We start from the raw sequence: 25,915 nt of genomic DNA on the forward strand, positions 1-25,915 counted from the left end.
CAAAGGGTTTGACATGGCTTAATAGCCAGTCAGCTTTAGGATGGAATTACATGCATTGTACTGATTAGTTGAAGACCAATTCCAAAGGAGTTTGAATATGGCTTTGTAGCCAGCTAGGATTCAACATATTACCATGAAACTCTAAAATTCATTCTTGAAAGTTTTGGAGCCATAGAATAATTAAATTTTTTTTTCGAAAATAATGAATTTTTTTTTTTGGAAAAACGAAAACAAAGAAAATTTTGAAAAATTTTTGAAAACTTTTTGAAAAGAAAATTACCTAATCTGAGCAACAAGATGAACCGTCAGTTGTCCATACTCGAACAATCTCCGGCAACGGTGCCAAAAACTTGGTGGACGAAATTGTGATCATCAACAATGGCTCCAATGACTTGGTAGCTCTCACATGTGAATTACACTTAGTCACAACTCTGCACAACTAACCAGCAAGTGCACTGGGTCGTCCAAGTAATACCTTACGTGAGTAAGGGTCGATCCCACGGAGATTGTTGGTATGAAGCAAGTTATGGTCATCTTGTAAATCTCAGTCAGGCTAATTCAAATATGATTGGATTAGATATTCAAAAGATAAATAAAATAGACAGGAAATAAAGATAAAGTTACTCATGTAATCCAATGGTGGGAATTTCAGATAGGTGCATGGAGGTGCTGTGTTCCTTCCAAATTTCTACTTTCTTATTACATTCATCCAATCCTTCTTACTCCTTTCCATGGCAAGCTGTATGTAGGGCATCACCGTTGTCAATGGCTACATCACATTCTCTCAGTGAAAATGGTCCAAATGCTCTGTCACAGCACGACTAATCATCTGTCGGTTCTCAATCAGGTTTGAATAGAATCCCGCGATTCTTTTGCGTCTGTCACAAACGCCCAGCCTTCAGGAGTTTGAAGTTCGTCACAGTCATTCAATCCCGGAATCCTACTCGGAATACCACAGACAAGGTTAGACTTTCGGATTCCCATGAATGCCGCCATCAATTCTAGCTTATACCACGAAGATTCTGATTAAGGAATCCAAGAGATATGCGCCCGGTCTAAGGTAGCACGGAAGTGGTTGTCAATCACGCGCATTCATATGTGAGAATGATGATGAGTGTCACGGATCATCACATTCATCAAGTTGAAGTGCAACGAATATCTTAGAACAGGAATAAATCGAATTGGATAGAAAATAATAGTAATTGCATTGAAACTTAAGGTACAGTAGAGCTCCACACCCTTAATCTATGGTGTGTAGAAACTCCACCATTGAAAATACATAAGTGAAAGGTTCAGGCATGGCCGAATGGCCAGCCCCCATGATCTGAGAACTAAACGTCCCAAGATGTCTAATACAATAGTAAACTATCCTATTTATACTAGACTAGCTACTAGGGTTTACAGGAGTAAGTAATTGATGCATAAATCCACTTCCAGAGCCCACTTGGTGTATGTTTGGGCTGAGCTTGATCTATCCACCAGCTGAGGTTTCTTTTGGAGTTGAACGCCAAGTTGTAACGTGTTTTGGGCGTTCAACTCCGGTTCGTGACGTGTTTCTGGCGTTTGACCCCAGACAGCAACATGGAACTGGCGTTGAGCGCGAGTTTACGTCGTCTAATCACGAATAAAGTATGGACTATTATATATTGATGGAAAGCTATGGATGTCTACTTTTCAACGCCGTTAAGAGCGCGCCATTTGGAGTTATGTAGCTCCAGAAAATATATTTCGAGTGCAGGGAGGTCAGATTCCAACAGCATCAGCAGTCCTTTGTCAGCCTCCTATCAGAGTTTTGCTCAGGTCCCTCAATTTCAGCCAGAAAATACCTGAAATCACAGAAAAACACACAAACTCATAGTAAAGTCCAGAAATGTGAATTTAGCATAAAAACTAATGAAAACATCCCTAAAAGTTACTTGAACCTATTAAAAACTACCTAAAAACAATGCCAAAAAGCGTATAAATTATCCGCTCATCAAAGACCCCTAGTACAATAGTAAAAAGTTCTATTTATACTAAACTAGTTACTAAGGTTACAAAAATAAGTCTAAGTGCAGAAATCCACTTCCAGGGCCCACTTTGGTGTGTGCTTGGGCTGAGCTTGAGCTTTACACGTCTAGAGGCTTCTCTTGGAGTTAAACGCCAAGTTGTAACGTGTTTTTGACGTTTAACTCTGGTTTGTGACGTGTTTCTGGCGTTTTACTCCAGAATGCATCATGGAGCTGGCGTTGAATGCCAGTTTTCATCATCTAAACTCGAATAAAGTATGGACTATTATATATTGCTAGAAAGCCCTGGATGTCTTCTTTCTAACGCAATTGAGAGCGCGCAATTTAAAGTTCTGTAGCTCTAGAAAATCCATTTCAAGTGCAGGGAGGTCAGAATCCAACAGCATTTGTAGTCCTTTTTCAGCTTCCTATCAGATTTTTGCTCAGGTCCCTCAATTTCAGCCAGAAAATACATGAAATCACAGAAAAACACACAAACTCATAGTAAAGTCCATAAATGTAAATTTTGCATAAAAACTAATAAAAACATCTCTAAAAGTAGCTAGATCCTACTAAAAACTACCTAAAAACAATGTCAAAAAGCGTATAAATTATCCGCTCATCATTTATTATCCCTGCTATTCGGATGGTTATTCTCGATAGTATGGGCGATGTTTATTTTATTCATGAACCAAAGATTTAACCTATTGTATACATTGTACGCTTAAACCATTAGATCCGAAGCAGTACCCTAAAAGATAACATACACAGTTAACAAACATGTTGACGTGGTAGTAGTACATTAACATAGAATTTTGCAGTCATGTATTATCTCATCTAAGATATAATTAAAACGCATTGAACATCAGGAATAAAATTAAAACTAAAATATTAAAAAAATTAAAATAAAATATAAAGTTTGATAACAAAAAAGTAAATTGTATAAAATAACTTCAATTAAAAATATATTTTTTATTCTCAACCTTTATATTTTGTTTTAATTTTATTCGTAATATTTAATTTAAATTTTATCACAATATGTTTTTAATTATATTTCGAGTGAGACAACATATGATGTAATAATTTTGTATTAAAGTGTAAGTGATATGTTAGCGAACAATTGCTACATCAGTATATTTGTTAATATCTCCTAAGAATATAATTAAAACATATTTAAAATTTTAGGAATAAAATTGAATTAAATTAAAAATTAAAGATATTTTTTAAATTTTTTAAAAATATTACAGACAAAAATTATATTTTAAGGTATACTAATACTTAAGGTTCTAAAAATCGAACCAGTCCGATCGATTCGATCAGTTTAATTGCTAGTATAAAAAAACCAATCCAATTGAAATAAAATGTTGTTTGACAAAAAAGATAAAAAATCAGTTAAAGTAGTAATAAATCAGTAAACCGATAGAATCAATAGATTTTTTTACGAATTTTCAGTTTAACTTTAAACTTTTTCAAACGATGTCGTTTTAATTATAAAAAAACATTGAATACCTACCCTACTCTCTCTCACAAACAAGAACCCTAAATACCCTTTTCTCTCTCTCTCTCCCTCTCTTTCTCTCTCTCTCTCTCTCTGATTTCCAACCCACCTAGCAGCAGCAACAACCAGCGCCCAGCCCCCACCATCGACGAAATATTCTCCTCAATCAGAAGGTGTTGTCCTTGTCGGCATTAACAGACAAAGGGTCATTTCAAAATTCTTGGCCGCCGATTCTCTTCTGCTCGTCGTCGTCGCCTCTAAACTTGCAGATCAAAGCTCGTGACCGTCTTCTCTATGTCGTTGTCATCTCTTCTCCAAGTGTGGCTAGTTTGCTTGACCCTCATCTCTGTCTCGTCATCAAATTAGTTTCTCCCTCACCAATAGTTGAGTTTCATTCCTTTCTCACTGTCTATTTCGTTCCTTTGTTGCTGTCAGTTTGGTTATTCTGTCGTTGTCAATAAGCTCCGCTTGATCAATTTTTTCTTTTGTTAATTTTTATGATTTTGAGTTTCTATTTTTGTATAATTTTTGAACATGGAATAACCCAATAATGGTTATGATTATGAGTTTTTGATTGTTTTGTTATGTTTTTTCTTTTATTAATTTTGTATGAAACTGGAATTAACTCTGAAGTTGGTTGATTTCAATAATTCTGATATAATTTTGTTGATGTTGTTTCACTTATTTGTTAAATGGTTGAGTTGACGGTACCTTCACTACGTTGTTAAATTTTGTAGAATAATTTTGTTGATGATTAATTTGTTTTGCTGAGTTAATTTTAATGGTTAATTATTTGATTGAGTTGCTGATTGTATGTTGAAGATGGAACAATTTTGAATTTTATTAGTTTGAAAATTATTAAATTTAAATATTCAAAATTATATATTATATTTTTTATAATTTTATTTTATATTTAATTAAATCAATTAAATTCCAATTAAAATACTAAACCATTGAACTAGTTATTTTATCAGTTCATTGACCGATTCGATTCTTACAACCTTATAAATATTACTATGATGTATTATTCTATGGTACCTATAAATAACACATCATCCAATTTTTTAATAAAAGTAGACTCTATCTCTCATCACTCAGGTTCAAGCAATTTAGACAGAAAAATTATAGACATTATAGAATTGCTCTGATCTACTACTTTAATAAGTCTCGATAGATTTTTAAAAAATAATAAAAAAATTCATACTATTAGGATGCTTGGATGAAGAATCAAAGAAACAACAATTAATCTATTACAATTAAATTGAGGATTTTTTATGTTTAATTTCACAATAAGAGCGAAAAATTGGAAGGAATTCTGCTAGAGAGACAATAGAGAATCTCTACAACGTGTACAATGGGCTAATTATTTATCTGAATTTCAAAAACTCCAGATTTTTTTTATCAAAACAATCATCCAAATCCTAATTAAAAACAGTTTTCTCCCAATTTCTTCTCCCTCTCCCGACGGCAACCCCCCTGGTACGTTCTTCACTAACCATCCTACCTCAGTGGCATCTGAAAAATTTGAGATAGATACAAATCCAACAAACAACCATCCAGGTAATACCCATCTAGCTACCTCATAAAATGAACATCCAACATTTGTTAATTATATATACTAAAACTAACCATCCGCATAAGAATTACACAATAACCATCTGCCAATCGATTGAACTGAACATCCATCAATGGGCACATGAGGGGAAGGGTTGTGGCTGCGGATGACGTCGGCACAGCTGGCGTGGGGGTTGCAGCGACAAAGGGGATAGAGAGAAAGAGACCTTGAGGGCCCTATGGAATGCAAAGGCAGGAAGATTGATGGACATGAACTTCATTCCTAGATTCAAGATTATGTACAAATTGTCTACCATGCCAAGGTCAACATGATCATGATCATGAAAGCCAAAAAATATGGTGGTAAGAACCTTGAATGTGAGCATCCTTATCTCAACAAGGAATTCACACTTCAACATTTTGGGTCTATGGCCACGATTTTTTTGGTCAAGGTAAAAAACCGTGACCATAGATCACAGTTTTTTAAGGTGACCAAAAAAAAGCTATGGTTACGATTTTTTTGGAAAGGGTGACCATAGAGTACCTATGGTCAAGGTTTTTTAAAAAATGGTGGCCTAAAAGGGTCTATAGTCACGGTTTTGAGGGGTGACCTAAAGGGGTCTATGGTCACGGTTTTTCAAAAAAGGGTGACCTAAAGGGGTCTATGGTCACGATTTTTGGGGGCGACCTAAAAGAGTCTATGGTTAAGGTTTTGGGGGTGACCTAAAAGGGTCTATGGTCATGGTTTTTTACAGTGACAAAAAAGGGGCTATGGTCATGGTTTTTCAAAAAAGGGTGACCGAAAAGGGTATATGATCACGGTTTTGGGGAGTGACCTAAAGGAGTCTATGGTCACAGTTTTGAGGGTGGCCTAAAAGGGTCTATGGTCACAGTTTTGGGAGGTGACCTAAAGGTGTCTATGGTCACGGTTTTTTACAGTTACCAAAAAGGGTCTATGGTCACGGTTTTTTGGAAAGGTTACCTAAAAGGGTCTATGGTCACGGTTTTGAAGATGACCTAAAGGGGTCTATGGTCACGTTTTTGGGGGGTGACCTAAAGGGGACTATGATCACGGTTTTGGGGGTGGCCTAAAAGGGACTATGGTCACAGTTTTAGGTGTGACCTAAGGGTGTCTATGGTCACTTTTTTTACAGTGACTAAAAAGGGTCTTTGGTCACGGTTTTTTGGAAGGGTGACTGATAAACCCATATTTCATGAGTTCTTTTGTGCTTAATTTGAGTGATTTATTCAATCCTTCACCTACTTATTCACATTAATTGCATGATTTTACTTTCCCTTCCTTATTATGTCATATTGTAAAAAACATGTTTCCTAAGCTTTAAAATTAATTGTTTTAATTACCTTTATTTCCATTCGATGCCATGATTAGTGTGTTGAGTAGTCTCAGGTTTTCTAAGGCTGAATGACTTAAAGGATGAAAAAGGAAACATACAAAAATGGAAGGAGAAGGCAAAATGGAGTTTTAAGGAAACTGGTATCCACGCGATCGCATGGACGACGCGATCGCGTGCCAAAAGCGAAGAAGCAGCGACGCGGCCGCATGACTGATGCGACCGCGCGCCTCAAGTAGAACACCCACGATGCGAACACGTGACCGACGCGACCGCATGGCAAGGAAAAGCTCCAGAAGACGCGATCGCGTGACCCACGCGGATGCGTGACAGAGGCCACGTATCAGAATTCACAGAATACGCCCCCAGCAATTTCTGAAGCCCTTTTTGGCTTAGATCCAAGCACAGACAGCATAGATTAGATGTTATAAAGTGGAGGAATTCATCCATTCAGGGAGAGCTCTCCAATTTCTAGTTTTCATGATTTAGATTTAGTTTAGAGAGAGATTCTCTCTCTCTCTCTCTTTAGGATTTAGGATTTCTTCTTGTTTTGAGAGTAACTCTGGATCCAGGTTTAATGTTCTTTTATTTTCAGTTTACTTTTATTTACTTATTTGCTTTTAATATTTGAATTGATTTATGAATTATTCCATGTTCCAAATCTCTATTTTGAATTAATGATATTTGAAGTATTTTCAGTTAAGATTGTTCTCTTTGATTTAAGTTACTATTGCCTTCCATCTAAGGTCACCTCTATTATTCTAGCAATTTTACTTTTTCCCCTTTTGGTTTTGGTTAAGAAATCAGTAACTCAACAGTTATTAAACTCAACATATTTGATAATCGTTATCTTGCTAATTGAGCTGAACTTAAGTAATCACAACCTTTTCTTAAAAAATAAATAGGATTCAAAGTTCAATTTAATTAGTCCCTTGACTTTCCTTTGCTTTAGTAAAGGTTGACCAAGTGGAGTTTAGATTCAACTTTCCTTATAGTTGAGAGAGATAACTACGTTGGACCTCCAATTTCTCATACCTTGCCCAAAAGTTTGCTTTACAGTATTTATTCATTTTTAATTGCCATTTAAATTATTTGTCATATAACATATTCCCACCTTACTTCCAAAACCCCAATTTACAAACTCATAACCAATAATAAGAACATACCTTCCTCGCAGTTTCTTGAGAAGACGACCCGAGGTTTAATACTCGGTTATCAATTTTAAAAGGGGTTTGTTACTTGTGACAACCAAAACGTTTGTACGAAGGGATTTCTATCGGTTTAGAGACTATATCTACAACGCGACTGTTTTTATGAAATTCTTTATTGGAAAAAATCCTAACGTCAGTGACCTAAAAGGGTCTATGGTCACGGTTTTGAGGATAACCTAAAGTGGGTCTATGGTCATGGTTTTATCAGGGGGTCTATGGTCACGGTTTTAGGGGGTGACCTAAAGGGGTCTGTGGTCACGGTTTTAGGGGATGACTTAAAGGGGTCTCTGGTCACGGTTTTGGCGTGGCCTAAAAGGGTCTATAGTCACAGTTTTGGGGGTGACCTAAAGGTGTCTATGGTCACGATTTTTTACAATGACCAAAAAGGGTCTATGGTTACGATTTTTCGGAAGGGTAACCTAAAAGGGTCTATGGTCACGGTTTTGAGGATGACCTAAAGGGGTCTATGGTCACGGTTTTGAGGATGACCTAAAGGGGTCTATGGTCACGGTTTTGGGGGTGACCTAAAGGGGTCTATGGTCACGATTTTAGGGGGTGACGTAAAGGGGTCTATGGTCACGGTTTTGGGGGGTGACCTAAAGGAGTCTATGGTCATGGTTTTGGGGGTGGCATAAAAGGGTCTATGGTCACAGTTTTGGGGGTGACCTATAGCTGTCTATGGTCACGATTTTTTACATTAACCAAAAAGGGTCTAAGGTCACGATTTTTCGAAAAGGTGATTTAAAGGGGTCTGTGGTCCCGGTTTCTTACAGTGACCAAAAAGGGGATATGGTCACAGTTTTTCAAAAAAAGGTGACCTAAAAGGGTCTATGGTCACGATTTTGGGGGGTGACCTAAAGGAGTCTATGGTCACGATTTTGGGGGTGGCCTAAAAGGTGTCTATGGTCACGGTTTTTTATAGTGACCAAAAAGGGTCTATGATCACCATTTTTCGGAAAGGTGATCTAAAAGGGTCTATGGTCACAGTTTTGAGGATGACCTAAAGGAGTCTATGGTCACGATTTTGCGGGTGACCTAAAGGGGTCTATGGTCACGGTTTTTTACAGTGACCAAAAAATGTCTATGGTCACGGTTTTTCAGAAGGGTGACCTAAAAGGGTCTATGGTCACTGTTTTGGAGGGTAACCTAAAGAGGTCTATGGTCGCAATTTTGGAAGGTGACCTAAAAAGGTCTATGGTCACAGTTTTAATCATTTGAGTTTAAATTAATTAGGATTTTTATGTATCTTTTACAATTTTAAATATTTTATCTTTTTAAAATTTAAAAATTTTAATAATTAAAACTAATAATAATTTTATATAATTTGTTTTAAATATTAAAATTTTAAATTTAATTTTATAAATAAAAAATTAAGTTGAATACTATTATTTTTAAATTAAAAAAAAGATTTAAAACTTAATAATATAAAAAATGATTTAATAACTTAATAACGGATGAAAAACAAGTCCATCATTAATGACCACTTATAATACCAAATTTGTTTTAATTATAGTTTATGTTTTAGCCATAATACAATATAAAATAATTAGAATAATATAAAAATTAAATTAATTTTGTACACTAAAAATTTAACCATTAAATTAAATCGATTATTAAGTTTTGTGCTTTAATTAAGGAAAAAAACATAAAAACCCTAAGGAACTAAAACTAAAGAACAAAGCTAATAAGGAAACCAACACTAACCACACACCCGGCCCACTCACTCAGCACCACTATCCTTTCCTCTTCAAAACTACAGAGCAGGAACTAAACCTAGCCCCCAACAACCCAGCACGACAGCCCGCCCCCTCGCAGCTACTGCAGTCTCCATCGCCACTGCAGCCACGCAGCCCCTGCATCCGACCCCATAGCCATTGTAGCTTCCTGCAATCCCCCACAGCCGCGCAGATCCACAGCGTAACAATCTTAATTTTTGAAAATCAAATAATTAGTTATTTGTGATTTATTTTATTTATTGATAATTTTATTTTAAGAAAATTATTTTACTAAAAGTAATTAAATGGAGTTTCATGATAATTGAAGTTTAAATTAATTAGAATTTTTATATAATCTTTATTAGATATTTGGTATAATTGAAATTATAATTTCGGTTATTGAAAAATAAGAAAGAGTTGTATAATTTAATTTAAATAATTCTATTTTGAATAAATTATGTTATTAATTTGAACTCTTAGAAATTAATTTATTAGAAATGATTAGATTAATTTTTATAAATACTTTAAGTTTACGTCAAATAATATTTATGTACAATTTTTATTATAACTAGTTATTTTATAATTTGAAACTAATGTTCTGGTGATTGAAAAATAAGGGCAATTTACTATATAAAATAATATGGAAACCAATTTTACCATAATGCACAAAATGAAAAATGGATACCAAAATGCATTTTCCCCCTAATCTATGTAAACCGTGACAGGAGTCCCACGGTTTATGAATACACGTAATCCGCTATAGAGGTGTCGCAGATTACGTGCAACTAAAAATGATCATAAACTACGATAGGGGTGTCGCAGTTTACGTGTTGGCGTAGAATGTGCATAAACCGCGAGAGGAGTATGTGTCGAAGCTCCCCGGCCTGAGGCTAGGAAACCGCTAGAAAATTCATGACTGCAGTAGCTGTAGGGGGCCTGCCAGGTTTGTCACATTTCTGTTGGCCATTGGACACATGCACCGATATAGCCAGGCCAACGTTGCCGACCCCCACCTATAACTGCCCATATAAACAAGCCTCGGTACAAAGGGCAACCACCGTATATGAACCCGGTTTTCACTCTTGTCACCGAACAACTGAGTGAAAAGCAGCATCATAATATAAACCCGTGCATATATGTGTACGGTCTCCTCCGTAGCATCATCTGGCAGCACCCTAAACCTCTCATGAAACTAGGTGAAGTGGACTATATACTACTTCACCTTATTCTGTAGTGGAAGCTCGCCAAACAGTTCCTCAAACCACTCCCATGCCGGTTTGCCTTCTTTCATAAACTTCTCAAAATCAGTAAGGCACCCGAATACCAGTAAACCATCCACGGGTTGCCCCAACTGGTATACTACATCTTGCAGCGTGATAATGCACTTTTCAAAGGGCATATGAAAGGTATGCGTCTCGGGACGCCACCTCTCAATGAAAGCACTAACTAAGGGCTCGTCCAACCAGAACCACCTGGCGTTGAGCCTCGCCAGGTGGTACAAACCAGCCCTCTCCGGATATAAAACGATCCTGTCATGCAGAGGCATGTTCTGCTGCCTCCGGACACTTTATATACACCTAGTCGGCTGGAGCATGTCACAGAATAAACCAAACATATAAAAAATCCAACAGTAATAATTTATAGTCATGAACTAGTTAACTACAATTTTAAAGTTTAAACTGGTAACATACACTTCCTATTTTCTAACCATAAAATTCAATGAAAGACATAAACGATTAAAATAATAATTTAAATACTACATTTTATGATTTAAAATAATAATTTAAATCTAAATTTAAATAAATTAACTAACAATTACGAAACTAAAAATAACCAAAACACTGAAAAATACGAAAAATATTATACAACATACATTAACTAAAAATAACCAAACTAACCTCTTCGTTTATGCTCCCAGCAACGTGCGCAACGTCGTTCAGGCTGTATAGACCGCGTGCCTCCGCCATGGTTCCGGCTCCGATCTCAACTCAACTCAACCACTTCTCTCTCTTTTCCTCTCTCTAGAAAACCACTACTTCTCTCTCTAGAAATCTTTTTTTCCAGCACAAATGTAATCCGCGAGACTCCTTCAGCGTATTTATACTAATACATAAACCGCTACACCTTTCTCATGGTTTATGCGCATTCTACGCCAACACGTAAACTGCGACACCCCTGTCGCGGTTTGTGCTCATTTTTAGTTGCACGTAATCCGCGACACCCCTATAGCAGATTACGTGTATTCGTAAACCGTGAGACCCCTGTCGCGGTTTACATAAATTAGGAGAAAATGCATTCTGGTATCTATTTTTCATTTTATACATTCTGGTAAAATTGATTTCCATATTATTTAATATGATAAATTGCCCGAAAAATAATGAAAAGTTATATCATTTGATTTGAGTAATTAATAAAATTTAAACTATATTTTATAAAAATGTGATTAATATGTTAATTTTATAACTTAAATTAAAATTAATTGAAATTAGCAATATTATAATAAATAATGTTCCAAAATATTTTTAATAGAATATATTTGATTTTAAAATTATTCTGTCATCTAATTTTATCAAAATATCTATTCATGTCTATCCATAATTTTTTATAAAATTCTAATTTCTAATTTTAATTCCCAAATTGGATCAGAAATCCTAATTCCCAAATTAAAAACCCAAAATTCCCTAATTCACTAACCCTAACAGCACTCTTACCCTCCTTCAACTTAACAACACACACAGAACGGAAGAAAGGAACGTATAGAGAGAGGGAAGATGCTGCTGCTTCGCTGCCGCCGTGACCGCCGGGCTGCCGCACGAGAGGATCCCATGCCACCATTGTCCGCGTCACCCAGCCTTGCCCGCACTGCAGCGTCTCCTATCAGCCGTTTGTGGAGCTGCGAGGAGCATCGCCGTCACGCCCAGCCCGTTCTGCCGCTGTCGCTGCTAGCGCTCATCGCGAGAAGCATTTCCGTCGCCATCAGAGATTGTCGTTCGCTCACCGCTGTTGCGTCGCCGTCGATGAAGCTTCTATCGCCGCCGTGAATCGCGAATAGAGGAGAGCGAGAGAAGCTGAAGATGCGAGAGAGAAGAGGTGATGAACGAAGCCGTCACTGAAGCCTTGGCCATCACTACCAGAGGCGTGGAGGAAGGGAGGCAGAACCGCAAGATAGAGGTGGCACTGTGACTGTCGTTGCTGCCGCGAGTGTGGTCCACCGTCCAGCTGCACGCCGCCATCACCATCGGAAACCACCGTTATAACCACTACTATTTTGGTAAGCTTTACCCTATTTTTGATTCTTCCTTCTCTCCTAATTTGTCTCTACTATGAAGCCTGTCGTTGAGACTGTTTGTATTAAACAAAATTGTTACTGTGAGTTACTCTGCACCGCCGCAGCTGCCACCGAGGTCGTTGGTGCTTGTCAAGAGTACTATTCTGGTTCTGAATCTATTAGTTCATGCCACTGCTGCTGCTGAGAAGTGATAAAAAATGCCGCTGCTGTTAGTTCGGTTCAAGATTGTTGTTGCCACTGCGAGTTAAAAATAAAAAGGCTTTGTTGCGTTTGATTGTCGAATTTCGGCTAATCGAGGTAGGGGATTTATTTCAAAATTTACAGTTTTAACTTATGAATGCCAATGAGGTTTAGTGAGTAATTGCAAATAATTCATAAATATGATTAATTGATAGGAATAAGCTTGGTATGAGGTTGTGAAATTTGGATTAAGTTTGATGATGCTTTAGTGTTTCAATTAAATTATTGAATTCAGGTTATGGCTGTGAATGTTATTGGGCTTTGTTGTTGCGAGTGTTTGAAGCTATAATTGATATTGGTTTTTTCTGATTTTGATGGAATTGTTGAAAATTCTAATTTTATTATACTGAATTGGTTGAGTTGTGACTGTATTCTGATTATTGAGAATAAGTGCTTGTTGATTTTAGTTATCTGATAAATCGGAATGGCTATGAAATTGACTTGTGACTAGTTGAAATTGGCTTTGGTGATTATTGAAGGATTAGAATTTAAGGGATTAAACTGTCTTGAGAACCTGATTTTCTGAAATAGAATAGCAACTTTAAAAGTATATAAATAGTTTTGTAATGGTTGGACTAATTTTCTGTGTCATAATTTATTGATTCTAATTATGTTTATAGACTGTAACTACTTTTGTGGTTGTTATGATAATGATCAGTGGTTTGATTATTTTACTTAATCCTGATTAGTTGGGCTAGCTATGAGTACGTTATGTTTATGCTTTGATTAATATGTAAATTGAGGATTGCTTGGTGAACGTTTGCTGGAGATTCTAATTTTGCTTGTCAGCAGTACATTGGACGTTGAATTGATTTTTGATAAGCTAGGTTTGAACTTGTGAATTGTAAAGAGATCATAAATCGATTGTTAAAATAATTCCTTAAAATCTAAATTGGAAACTAATGCAGTTATTTTAAAAGTATAAAGATAATTTGTAATAATTGGAAACTATATGAAGCTAAATTTTTGGGTGAACATAATAGTTGATTATAGGAGAACCAGGATTTTGTGAATAATACATATTTTTGTGTATTTTGGTGTCAATGTTGCTAAAATTCTGGTTAAGTTGGGTGACAATGTGTTTGAATATTTGAGAAACTGTGTTATTTGATTTATTAAGAATAGGATAAATTATATTTCGTTTTTGATTTATTTAAGAAAAAGGATTTTGTTATAAATGCTCCTTGTTATTTAGTGGATGAAATTTTCATGTTGATTGACTTATTAAACTTGTGCTCTATATTCATTACTCAACTGTACTGCATTATCGAAAATATTTTTGCTCTGTTCTAACATGTTTATTTCTTTTGCTAGCAGGAGGACATGATGTGAAGAAAATACGTTCTATACAAATACAAGATGGGATGGGTCTTATAATGAGTTTGGTTATCTAAATGTATTATTTTGATGTGTTCTTTACTTTTTGATAAGACTTTATCCAATATTACATGTAATGGATGGATTACACTCTATTTTGATTAGTGTTGTAATAGATATCTAGTTTTTAATGAAACTTTTATGATATGGATTTATCAAATTTCTCATTCTTAGATTTATTTTGTGATTATCATCATTTTGGGATGTGATTATGCTTTTAAAAAAAAATAAATCTCATAACGTAAACAGGCTATGGTCACCATTTAAAAGTAGGGTGACCATAGATAAGCTATGGCCACGCTAAAAACCGTGACCAAAGATAAGGTTATGGTCACGGCGAAAAATCGTGACCATAGATAAGGTTATGGTCACAGTTTAAGGAGGGGTGACCATAGCTAAGGCTATGGTAACGGTTTTAGGTGGGGTGACCATAGAGGACGGAACCGTGACCATAGATAAGGCTATGATCACGGTTTTGGGGAGGGGTGACCATAAAGGCTATGGTCACGGTTTAATTAGGGGTCACCATAGAAGCTATGGTCATGGTCAAAACCATGACCATAGATAAGGCTATGGTTATGGTTTTGAGAAGGGATGACCATAGAGGCTAAACTGTGACCATAGATAAGGCTATGATCACGGTTTTATCGCGTGACCATAGATTAACCTATAGTCACGGTAAAAAAAACATGGCCTAAAGTGACAGAATTTGAACATTACAACCGTGACCATATAAACCGTGACCATAGATAAAAAAAACAGCGACCATAGGTCTATGGCCACGAGAGAATAGGCCACGACGGGAAAATCGTGACCATAGACCTTTGGTCACCCTTTTCACTAGTTGTGGTCAGGATTTTTCACCGAAATCATAGACCTTTTTTTTTTGTAGTGTCAAAGGGTCTGTCCTTGCTGCTCAATTCATGAAAAATCTTGACGGAAATATCCTCTTTGAGACTAGCATACGTGGACAAGGCATCTTGGCTAGTCATCGGAGTAGTGATTAGACGGTGACGGCGCTTGTGCTCGGTGTTTGTGCTGGAGTCTGGGTAGCATCGGACCGAAGAGCGAGGAAGTGAAGCGGTGCCAATGAGAATGGAAGAGAATGGAAGAGACGAAGAGAACTCACATGCGGAGAGGGAGGCAAGTTTGCTCTCTCCGTAACTGACCATAATTTCAAATTCTAGTTTTTTTAATTCAAAAATGGTAATTGTTAATAATTAATTAAATTAATTATTATAAGATCTTAATTTTCTTGTTACTCCTATTGTACACACATTATACACTAAAACTATTGTCTTCCCATACTTTCTCAATTGAAAATGATAGTAATTAGCTGTTTGATTAAATTAAACTTGGCTGAAAAGGATAAGTTGGATAACGACCATAAAAGAAGAAGATGATGTGAAAGTCGTTGTTGGGGTTTAATGTCTGTCAACGTATGAAGACTGCATACATTGAGAGAGAAATAGAGAAGACTCAAGCTTGAAAAGAGCATAAATGATGGAAAGTCTACACCAACATCGACAAAGAATAAGAGATAGAAAACAATAAAAGAAAAGTGATCAAAATAAAGTCGAATTAAAAGATTTAATTATCCTTTCAATGAAAAATTGATCAATAATAAAGGGTGATTGTTACGGTACGATGATAAATTAATACGTACCGATACGTTTAAGATGTGGACAAATAATAGTTAAACAAGTGAAATTTATTTTCCACGTCAGCATTTATTTTTTTTTAAATATATAATATATCACCACTTTTACTAAAACACTCTTTTAATTAAATAAAAATTAAAAACATTTATTTATTTAATTTTATAAAAAGACTTAAACATCCTTTCTTTATTTAATTAGATAAAAATCCCCTTTTGAATATCCCTACTCTAACAACTCCTCCCCCAAATTGAAACAGAAACCTAGCTTCTCCACCACCGCCGCAAGAACTGCCGCCGTCCGTCGCTCTCAGGCACTATCATCGTCGTCTGGTCGTCTGTGCTTCTTCCTCCTTCAAGAATTGCAGCTTCTTCTTCCTCGACCTCGGCGCGTCAGTTCCCGGTATTCACCTGCTCCATCGCGCTCCTGCCGCCGTCCGTCGGGCGCTCAGTCACCATCGTCTTCGTCTGGTCGTCGCAGATTCTTCCAACCCAGCACCGTCTTTTGAGTTGTGTTCGTCGTCTGGCCTCTGTCTCTGTCACCATTCTGCCCCTCTCTTCTCAGACTGCTCAGAAGAAAAACCCATCTCCATTCCAGTTTCCTTCCTTCGAGTTCAGAGAGCAGAAGCTCAACCAAGAAAAAAACCTTAGACTTCGACGGTCAGTTCACTGCTAACTTCTTCTGCGTTTTTTATTTATTCCATTTTCAATGATTATTTGATTACTGAATATTTGAATGTTTTGTATTTTAATTTTCTATTGAATGATTATTTGATTACTAATGAGCTCTAGTTCTGCTGTGTTGCTATTTTTGTGTGTTGTGATATTTTTTTGAATGATCTTCTGCTGTGGTGCTGTTTTGTGTGTTGCTGTTTTGCTTTTTTATGTGTTCTTTATTTTTGATTGACATGCATCTGAGTGATATCACCACTGTAACTTAACTACTTGCTCTGTTGATGTGCTTAACTACTTACTCTGTTGATGTGCTTTTGATTTCTGAATGTCATGCCACTTGTTATGTTGTTGCTGCTGTTTTAGTGTTTTTTAACTTCTGAATCTGCTGTTTTTGAATTTTTGTTGATAGATTTATTGATTTTAGGATTTAGGGTAATTATATGTTGCTGTATTCTAATTTTAGTTGCTGATTGTTGTTGATTTCTGGCTCTGTTTAGTATGTTGTGCTGATTGTTCTTGATTTTTGGCTCCGTGAGTGTTGTTCTGTTTTTGGTCTGTATTTGATCTTGTTCAAATTTCATGATTTTGTTACTGTCTCCTGAAAGTTGGGTTTCTTTTTGTAATATGCTTAACATCAGAAAGATTTGGAAAAATTTGTTACTCTTTGTTAAGTATGTGCTGAAACTTTGTTAAAATTTGCCTGAAAATTTTGTTATAAGATAGATAGATGGATAGATAGATAGATAGATAGATAGATTTTGATATGAATATCCAGTGGTTCCTCTGCAGCTATTGATCTGGTTGATGAAGCCGCTCCCAAACTGAAAATGGAAATTACTTCTAAACCTACTGCACTTGATGAGATCAACCGGTCAGTCTTGAAACTAGAGATGGAGCGACTGTCCCTAACAAATGATACTTTTTTGCTCTGTTTTGTTTGCTTTATGCTGAAAGGTCTTTCTTTTGGTAGGTAACAAGGATTGAATTCTAGGCATTGTAGTCATAAAAGCTCTGATACTATGTGATGAAACTAATACTGAAAAGCATACTTAGATATACACGAATGGTTATATCTATAGCTACTGAAATTTAATATTTTTTTGTTTTTTAATTAGAAGAAAGAATCTTACATAGAAGAGAATTTTTTATTTTATTTTATTTATTTTTTTTAAATGTTGTGGCCTCAAATGAATTTCAAATATTCTGTAACTTGATTAATGGTTTGAAGCAATTTTTTGGTTGAGATTACACAAACTAGATTGGTTTAAAGAAATATAGTGAATCAACACACGACAAGTATCATGTGAAATTTTCACTTTCCCAAAAAGAATCAATTCTCATGTGGCTCAGCTCTTCATTTTCTGCTGTGCAGGTTAGTGGTGCATGGCTTCTGTATAAATCTAGTACAGATGGAAAAGGATTCCTCTCTGCAACTCTCCAAGGTTTCACTGTGTTTGATGATCGTGAGGGTGTTGAAAAATAATTCCGGTTAGCAATAGGAAAGCCTGAAAATGTTGGAGCCAGTCTTCTAAATGCTTTTTCTCATCAGCAAAACCAAGACTCAGTGAATAGTAGCATAGTCAAAGAGAATGGTTTCCCAGTTCCAACGATGTTAATTGTTGATGTAAAATTTGCTCAGGATTCAACTTTTGTTTCTTTGTGCATACAGAGGCCTCAGTTGCTAGTTGCACTAGATTTTCTTCTTGCTGTAGTTGAGTTCTTTGTTCCAACAGTCGGCAATATGTTGTCATATGAAGAACACAATATGTCTCACATGCTGGAAGCTGTCATTATGGATCAATCAATCTACGTATAACCATGTCCTGAATTCTCCATCTCACCTCAAAAGCCTTTAATAGTTGACAATGAAACTTTTGATCATTTCATTTATGATGGCCATGGTGGAACCTTGTATCTAAAAGATGGACAGGGATTTAATCTCACAGAAGCTAGCTCAGAGGCTTTAATATATGTTGGAAGTGGGAAGAAGTTGCAATTCAAAAATGTTGTTGTTAAGGTCAATGGGCTTGTTCCATCAAATTTTCTTTTAAAAGTAAAAAACATAAAAAATTTTTAAAGAATCACTTTATGATTTGAAGATACATGAGTATGCCAAAATATAGACATAACATAACAATGAAGAATGCTTTGGTTTTGTCTTTGCAGGGTGGATAGTACTTGGACTCTTGTGTTCTTCTTGGAGCAAATAGTAGCTACTCGGTTTCAAAAGAAGACAATGTCTACTTGAAAGATTTTGAAGAAAGTCCTTCTGAAAGGTCTTTGAGAGGGAACATTCTTGATGAACTGTATCAAAGCAATGCAGTTAACAACTCCACAGAATTGATCATTGAGCTTCAGGTTAAGTGTTGCTGTAGTTTAGTATTTGTGCACTCATTTATGTGATTGTGTCCACTTGTGTTTATTAACCATTGCTTTGTGGGCTTAAAGTTTGATATTTACCAACACTTAACAGCAAATTTGATACTTACAGCCTCGGGGCTCTTTAAAAAGAAGAAAGAATTCAATGAATATAAGTTCAGCTGGAGATGCACTAACATGTGTTGCTAACTTAAGAGGTGAAAATTGGAGATTATACCTTCTTACAAGACACATGATGTAAGAACTTTGGGTCCATCATACCAAATATTGGAAAATAGAGGGAGATGCAACAATAAGATTCAAGCAAGGTGGAGGAAATGTTGAGTATTATTTGTATAGGAAACTATTATCCAAGCTTAAGAAGGAATTTATATATAAAACTAGCAAATTTGTATGAGCCACGTTGTTGGGAAATAAATTAAAAAAAACAAGAATATAATCTCAATGTTGCAATGAGGAATGAACTCGAGATGATAGAATTTGGAATTGATGTGTTGGAGAAAAGAATTCCTTTTTCTAGTACGAATCCTTTATATATTTTGAAAGGATTCCTTTTTCCAGCAAAAGAATCACGTTTATATATCTCAAAAATGTTGAATTTTCTATATTTACAAAATGTACAAATTCTTTATATATTTTGAAAGGATTTTTTCTTCGGTAAAAGAATCACGTTTATATATCTCTAAAATATTGATTCCTTTTTTATATTTTGAAGATTGACCAAATATAAAAAGAAAAGACAAGCAAAATAATAATTATTTTCTTTACCACCTCTTATTATTATAATTATTACTTAGATTATTTAACTCTTATTTTAACGTTCAAACTATTATTTTACGTTTATATTCTCTTAGCTAAGTGTTAATAGTTTAATTTTTGTCTTATAAGTAAAAAAGAAAAAAATTAAAATTTTAAACTAATAATTTCACCCATTAAAGATTTGAAATGCATATAAGCCATCGAAATATTTCTTCGCTTTTTTATCATTGTAACTGGCTTGTAGTATTATGTGTTTGAGAATAAAAATACATAACAATGATAAAGGAGAGTTCTTATTATATATCAATTTACGCTAAATCTATATTAAATGCAAATATTCATTCTAATTATTGACAATCTAATTAATTTATAATCAACATAAATCACATCAATTATATTATTTACAAGTAAATCATATATTCCGTCAAAATTAATATTATATCTAAATCAATATTATAAATTTAAATGCTAGTATTACGTAGAGTTATAAGTTAAAATAAGCTAAAATAATAATATCTATTTTAAATCATGTTTTAATAAACAAAATAAATTTTCAGTAACTTAAAAATATTAAGTAGATTTATTGTCACGTTGAATAATAAATTTAAATAATAATATCTATTATGAATAATTTCGACATAAAAATAATAAATTTATAATAATATATAATTTTGAAAATATTATATATTTATTATTACATATTACGTATTCGTTATCACATAGAATAATAAAATTAAAATTAGCATGTTTTAGTAATGTTACGATCTTTTAAAAAAATTAAATATTTATTAATAAATATTATGTATTAATACACAAAGCTTTTCACATTATATTATCATGTACAATATGATATCAATTTAAAGTAATAAATTTGAATAATAATATCTATTTTAAATAATTTGTATATAAAAATAATATCCACTTTAAATAATAAATCTTTTTAAATTACAATCATAGATACACATTTTTTATAATTATATTATATAATATATATATAAAATAATAAAATCTTTTTGAAAGATATTTTTCAATAATAAAGAATAAACAAACAAAATTTTATTCTGTATATAAAAATACTATTCAGCATATCATTAGCAAATTATATTCACATTATAATTCTAATTGTATTACATATATGCTTGAGTGTTTGATATGGGTAAGCGAGAATTATCAGGATTACCTCAACGTAGTGAGAACAAGAGAGACAAAAGAGATGTTAGCATTAATGCTATTGATAGCCAACTTTTACATTATTCGCACTTGAACTATACACCTCACATACCCCAATTTTTGTATTCTATGTACCCTGGTTTTTATACTGGTGCAGTATATTCTAACCAATATCCGACAACCATGCATCCATCACTATACAACATATTCCCACCATCATTTACTGTAGTTTCAACTGTCACAAATTTTCAGCCTCCTACTCTCTTATATCCTTTTCAATCTACTAATTCAAGAGATACAGATGAAATTCTTAAACTGCTAAAGTCTCCACAACATCATCAGTCTGACTCTGGTACAAATAAAAAGGCATCAAAACAGACAAGTGTACGCGATAAGAAGATATGTACGGCTAAGAGAAGAATTGTTTGGAATTCACATTTGTCTCAAAATAAGGGTGGTGTGAATGCGGCCTCCATTAAAGACAACTTTTCAAAAAAAAAAAAACTCCACCAAGAACCTCACATAAATCTCTAACTGAGGAGCAAAAGGCACTCTTAAAAAAGAGTACACCAAATGGATATTCTATTAGCATGCCTACCCTAAACCAGAAAAACATCGAGCACAATAAACGGAGAATTGAATGGCCATCTGTAAGTTCTCATATCACAAGCATTCGCATGAATCCTCTACGGTTACATAACTTAGTGATCTCACCAATCTTTTTTTTTTTTGCAGTGGATCCTGATTTTATTTAAGCCTCCTGCATACATGGATTTAGATGACTTGGATATTAAAATGGCAACCTATGTGTTTGCACCAAATAAAAGAAGGTTAAATATCTCATTATCTATCTACTAAAATTTAAAAAATAGTTCAATATTAATGTGATTCGTATTTGTAGTGATGAGGTATTGGCGACAACAAACAAATTTAGTGGAACTCGTGACAATTTCAAGTCATTAATTCCCAAGGAGTGGGTACATGGGGATGTAAGTGCATAATTAAACTGCTATGTCTAGCATACTTTAATTTTTAATATATTTATTTTACCACATAGGTGTTGAATTTGGTGGCTACTATGCTAACCATGCACGAGAAAGAAATGGGATGTCAAACAAGCTGGTATTTGCCAGCTGTGTTTTCGGTACGTAATGTCTTTTTCAGGCTTGTTACCGTTTTTATTTATTTTATCTTATTACTTAATTGGTGTCACTGACTTAGCCCCTAACTATTAAATTCAGCAATTCATACTGCAATGTGATACCAAAATTGAAGTTCTATTGAAATATTATCAAAAAGAATTTATGGAAAAAGTTGATGAAGGTCTAAAAAAGGTATATGATTTATTGTATTTTTAATTTTTTTTATTATTTAATGGCATTTATCTTTATGAACTGATCTATACCTTTTTTAAAAAAAAAATTGTATCTAGTAATATTCTAATACGTGAAAGTTGGTACTAGATTTTTTTACCTGTCAACAAGAACAACACACATTGGTATCTGGTTGTTTTTGATTTGTGCAATCATCAAACAATTCTGCTAGACTCCCTACCGATTGCTATAAATAAAGAGCAGAAGAGATCGAGTATAGTAAAGCTGGTAAATTAACTTTTCCTATTTTCACTTCTATGACATTTTTTTTAGATTTCAAATGCCGTCCTTTATTTCTTTTTTCTCCTATATAAATAGGCAAAATATCTGGAAGATATGCTCAAGTATGACTCGTTCTATAAATACAACACTCCGTTTAGGCCAAGGATACTTGATTTTGCATTTGTGGATATGCTAGAAACAGGAGAACAAGCTCCCTGCTCGTAAGGAATATCTGTATTTGTGTTTTTCTTTTTCAAATTTTTATCTGCATAAGCTAACCGCGTCTTATTTAACACAGTAATGATTGTGGGGTATGGGTGGCAACCTGGATGACAAACTACAGGAAGACGTATAGTTATACAATAAATGTAATTTTCTTTTGCTAAAAAAATAGTACTTCAATTACTAATGTGTATGGTTTTGTTGGTAACCTAAAATATTTATATTTTTCAGGTTAATCATGGTACAAGGATGCGACTTGCGTTGGATTTGATTCTAAGGCCCCACAACTTGATGCTGCGTAATGCCATTAAATCTGCTAACAGGAATTATAATAAGTATAAACAAAAGGAGTCAAACAAAAATTAATTAATCGTAATTGTCATGTAGTCATGTTAAGATTATATTAACTACTAAGACTTGTTAGTTTCATCTCTTTTACTTAAAAAATTATTATGCACTATATTATAATGTTTCTGTCTTTCGTTCGATTTTAGTTGAATTTACGTGAAGCTTAATTTTTACTCTAGCATTTTGATTCCTTGAACCACTTCTGTGTTGTAAGCTTAATTGAAAATTTGATACTAAAATATATTAAGCATTTTAAATAAAAACAACATGAGAGAATGGTTATAATCTATCTTTTGAAAATCGGTTCGGACCGGCCGGTTGAACCATGAACCGCTACAGAAAACAACTCGGACAAATGTTAAAACCCCCAATTTCAAAAACCACAATTGAACCGTTGAACCGGCCAAGAACTGGTCGGTCAAACCGAACCGTCACCTGGCCGGATTTTTGGAATAAGGGAAAAACGCAAAGTTCTGAAAACGGTTCGAATTGACTGGTCAAACCGGTCAATTCGTGAATCGAGGGGAAAAGCGGTTCGGACCAAGATTCTAAAAACCTATTCGAACCGGTCAGTCGAACCGTGAACCGGTACAAAAACTAACTGAACCGAACCGAACCGAACCGGTCAGGTAAAAAACCAAAAAAAAAAATCAAACCCCCCCTCCCCCAAAATGAGCGAAACCTAAACCTAACCCAGTAACCCCCATTCGGCCATTCCCCCAAGCCCCACTCCCAAACGAACCCTAGCCCCTCTCTCCCTACTCCCTAGGTCTCACAGCCTCGCTCTCTGCAACTCCCATCGCCGGTGAGAGACCTCCTCCCACCACCTCGCAGCCACCGCCACCTTCGTCCCAGCGCAGCCCTTCCACTGCTCCCACCCAGGACCTCCTCGCGGACAGAGCATCCCAGCACTGCAGCACACAGCCAGCGCCCAGCGCCCAGCGCCCAGCAGGTCGGCACCACGCTTGCAAGTCGCACCCACCACCACCCTCAGTCCCTCGCAACTCGCAAATCGCACCCAGCATGCCAGGACCACCCACTCACCCAGGACCACTCGATAGCCTATTGCAAGTAAAGAACACGATTTGCTATTATATATAAAGTTCTTCTATTCGTTCTTATTAACATGTTTTCCAATGCCATTTACTTTGGTTCTAACTTGGCATAATGTGATAATTGAAATGTTAGACCAACGTAGTTCTGATTATTGCTTTTCTGTTCTCTCGCGAACATAAGGGAACTATATGCTTTTCTGATTATTGCTTTTTCTGTTCTCTGAACGAACACACTGAAGAACGCAGAGAAGACAGAAGAGAACTCGAACGCAGCTTGGAGGAAGCACCGAAGCAGCCATCTCTCGTCGCCGTTCCTCAACGTCCAGCCACCATCGCCGGCCTCGCCTTCTGCCTCCGTCGCGCAGCCACTGTCTCGACGGTGCCACTTCTGTTCCATCGCGTCAGCCCTTCAGTCGTGCCCTGTTCCTTTCTTGCTACTGATCTGCTCTGATCTGTTCTGGCATTTAGTTCTAGGTATTAATTTTTTTAAACTATAATTGTTGAATAATTCTTGTTACTTGTTAGTTAATCTGTGAACCTTGCTGAGATTACTGGTTGAATAATTGCTGAATAATTAATCTGTGGACTTGTTACTGAATTGAATAATTGTTGAATAATTTTGACTGTTGGAGACTTGAGATTACTGGGTTGGAGTGAGTTGCTGTGGTTTACTGTGATTTTGTAATTGGATTGTATTGTTGTGATATTGTATTGTTGTTGGATTTTTTTTCAACTAAGAAACACCTAAGGCTATTGGATTGTTAAAATTGTGCTTAAATTTTGCTAAAATTGTGATTAGCTGAAAATCTTATTAATCTTTATTGAAATTATGCTGAAAATTTTGTTAAAAGTTTGTTAGAACTTCTATTTGTTCATTATGAGTAGAAGGAGGGGTTTAGAATAGTTCTTCTGCAAGGAGAAAGGGATCATTATCTTTTTCTATTGATAACTTCAAATACACATTCCAGTAATTGACTTATTGGGAGAGAAGAGAGCCATGAGAATAGATCTTACACAACAAGGATTAAAGGTAGAGAATGCAACGGTTGGGCCTTTAGGGTCTGCACTTTTTGACTCTGCTGTTTCCATTTTTTCTGCTCACAATAAGTATGCTTTGTTCAAATAGCAGGATACTGGAATTCATTGATTTGGGAGGTGAAATGTGGAGAGATGTTTGGCATGCTTTAATAAGTGAAATTATAGCGTTACACAAGTTCTCACAAGAATATGGACCTTGATTATGACCAATCTTTTGTTTTAGAAAAAATTATTTTTTCATCTTTGTTTTTAACAAAAAAATAGATGAATTGAATTAACTAGATAAGTAGATGATTGAATATTTATTATTGGTATGCTTGATAAATTGTGCCAATTATGCGTTTCTTCTTCTTAGGGTGATTTTTTTCCTTCTTGTTCTTTCTTGTATTAATTATTTGATGCCACTGTCGCAATGTTGTTCTCCTCCATCGTGCAGCCACGCTTGAGCTTCGAAACCACCGTCGCCGGCCTCGCCTTCTGCCTCCGTCGCGCAGCCACTGTCTCGACGGTGCCAGTTCTGTTCCATCGCGTCAGCCCTTCGGTCGTTCCCTGTTCCTTTCTTGCTACTGATCTGCTCTGCTCTGTTCTGGCATTTAGTTCTAGGTATTAATTTTTTTAAACTATAATTGTTGAATAATTCTTGTTACTTGTTAGTTAATTCTACAATGAAGTGGCTTGCCAATGAGTTTTGGAAATGTGTTGCCTCTCAATTCTTCTGAATCTCTGTTGGTTCTATAATGTTAGTACTTTTTGCGTGTACAACTTGCAATTAACTATCTTGTGTGATTAAATT

At 35.2% G+C, this 25,915-nt stretch overlaps 2 long non-coding RNA genes across 7 annotated transcripts; both read left to right on the plus strand.

Moving 5' to 3' along the window:
• Positions 1 to 11,952: 11,952 nt before the first annotated feature.
• Positions 11,953 to 14,384, plus strand: LOC112790622 (uncharacterized). Of its 4 annotated transcripts, none has more exons than XR_003196715.2 (3): positions 11,953 to 12,589; positions 12,693 to 12,904; positions 14,165 to 14,384. It is a non-coding gene; the product is annotated as an uncharacterized lncRNA (long non-coding RNA). The 4 variants fall into 4 exon arrangements; XR_003196714.3 differs by having other exon boundaries at positions 12,712 to 12,904; positions 14,162 to 14,384; XR_003196713.3 differs by having other exon boundaries at positions 12,712 to 12,904.
• A 1,693-nt stretch (positions 14,385 to 16,077) lies between these two features.
• Positions 16,078 to 19,380, plus strand: LOC112790624 (uncharacterized). 3 transcript variants are annotated; one of them, XR_011879932.1, is made up of 5 exons: positions 16,078 to 16,541; positions 17,346 to 17,522; positions 17,929 to 18,573; positions 18,723 to 18,914; positions 19,048 to 19,380. It is a non-coding gene; the product is annotated as an uncharacterized lncRNA (long non-coding RNA). The 3 variants fall into 3 exon arrangements; XR_011879933.1 differs by having other exon boundaries at positions 16,082 to 16,541; positions 17,346 to 17,427; XR_003196717.3 differs by lacking the exon at positions 17,346 to 17,522.
• Positions 19,381 to 25,915: the final 6,535 nt, after the last annotated feature.

Source organism: Arachis hypogaea, chromosome 3 (genome assembly GCF_003086295.3).
Source record: "Arachis hypogaea cultivar Tifrunner chromosome 3, arahy.Tifrunner.gnm2.J5K5, whole genome shotgun sequence".
NCBI lineage: Eukaryota > Viridiplantae > Streptophyta > Magnoliopsida > Fabales > Fabaceae > Arachis > Arachis hypogaea.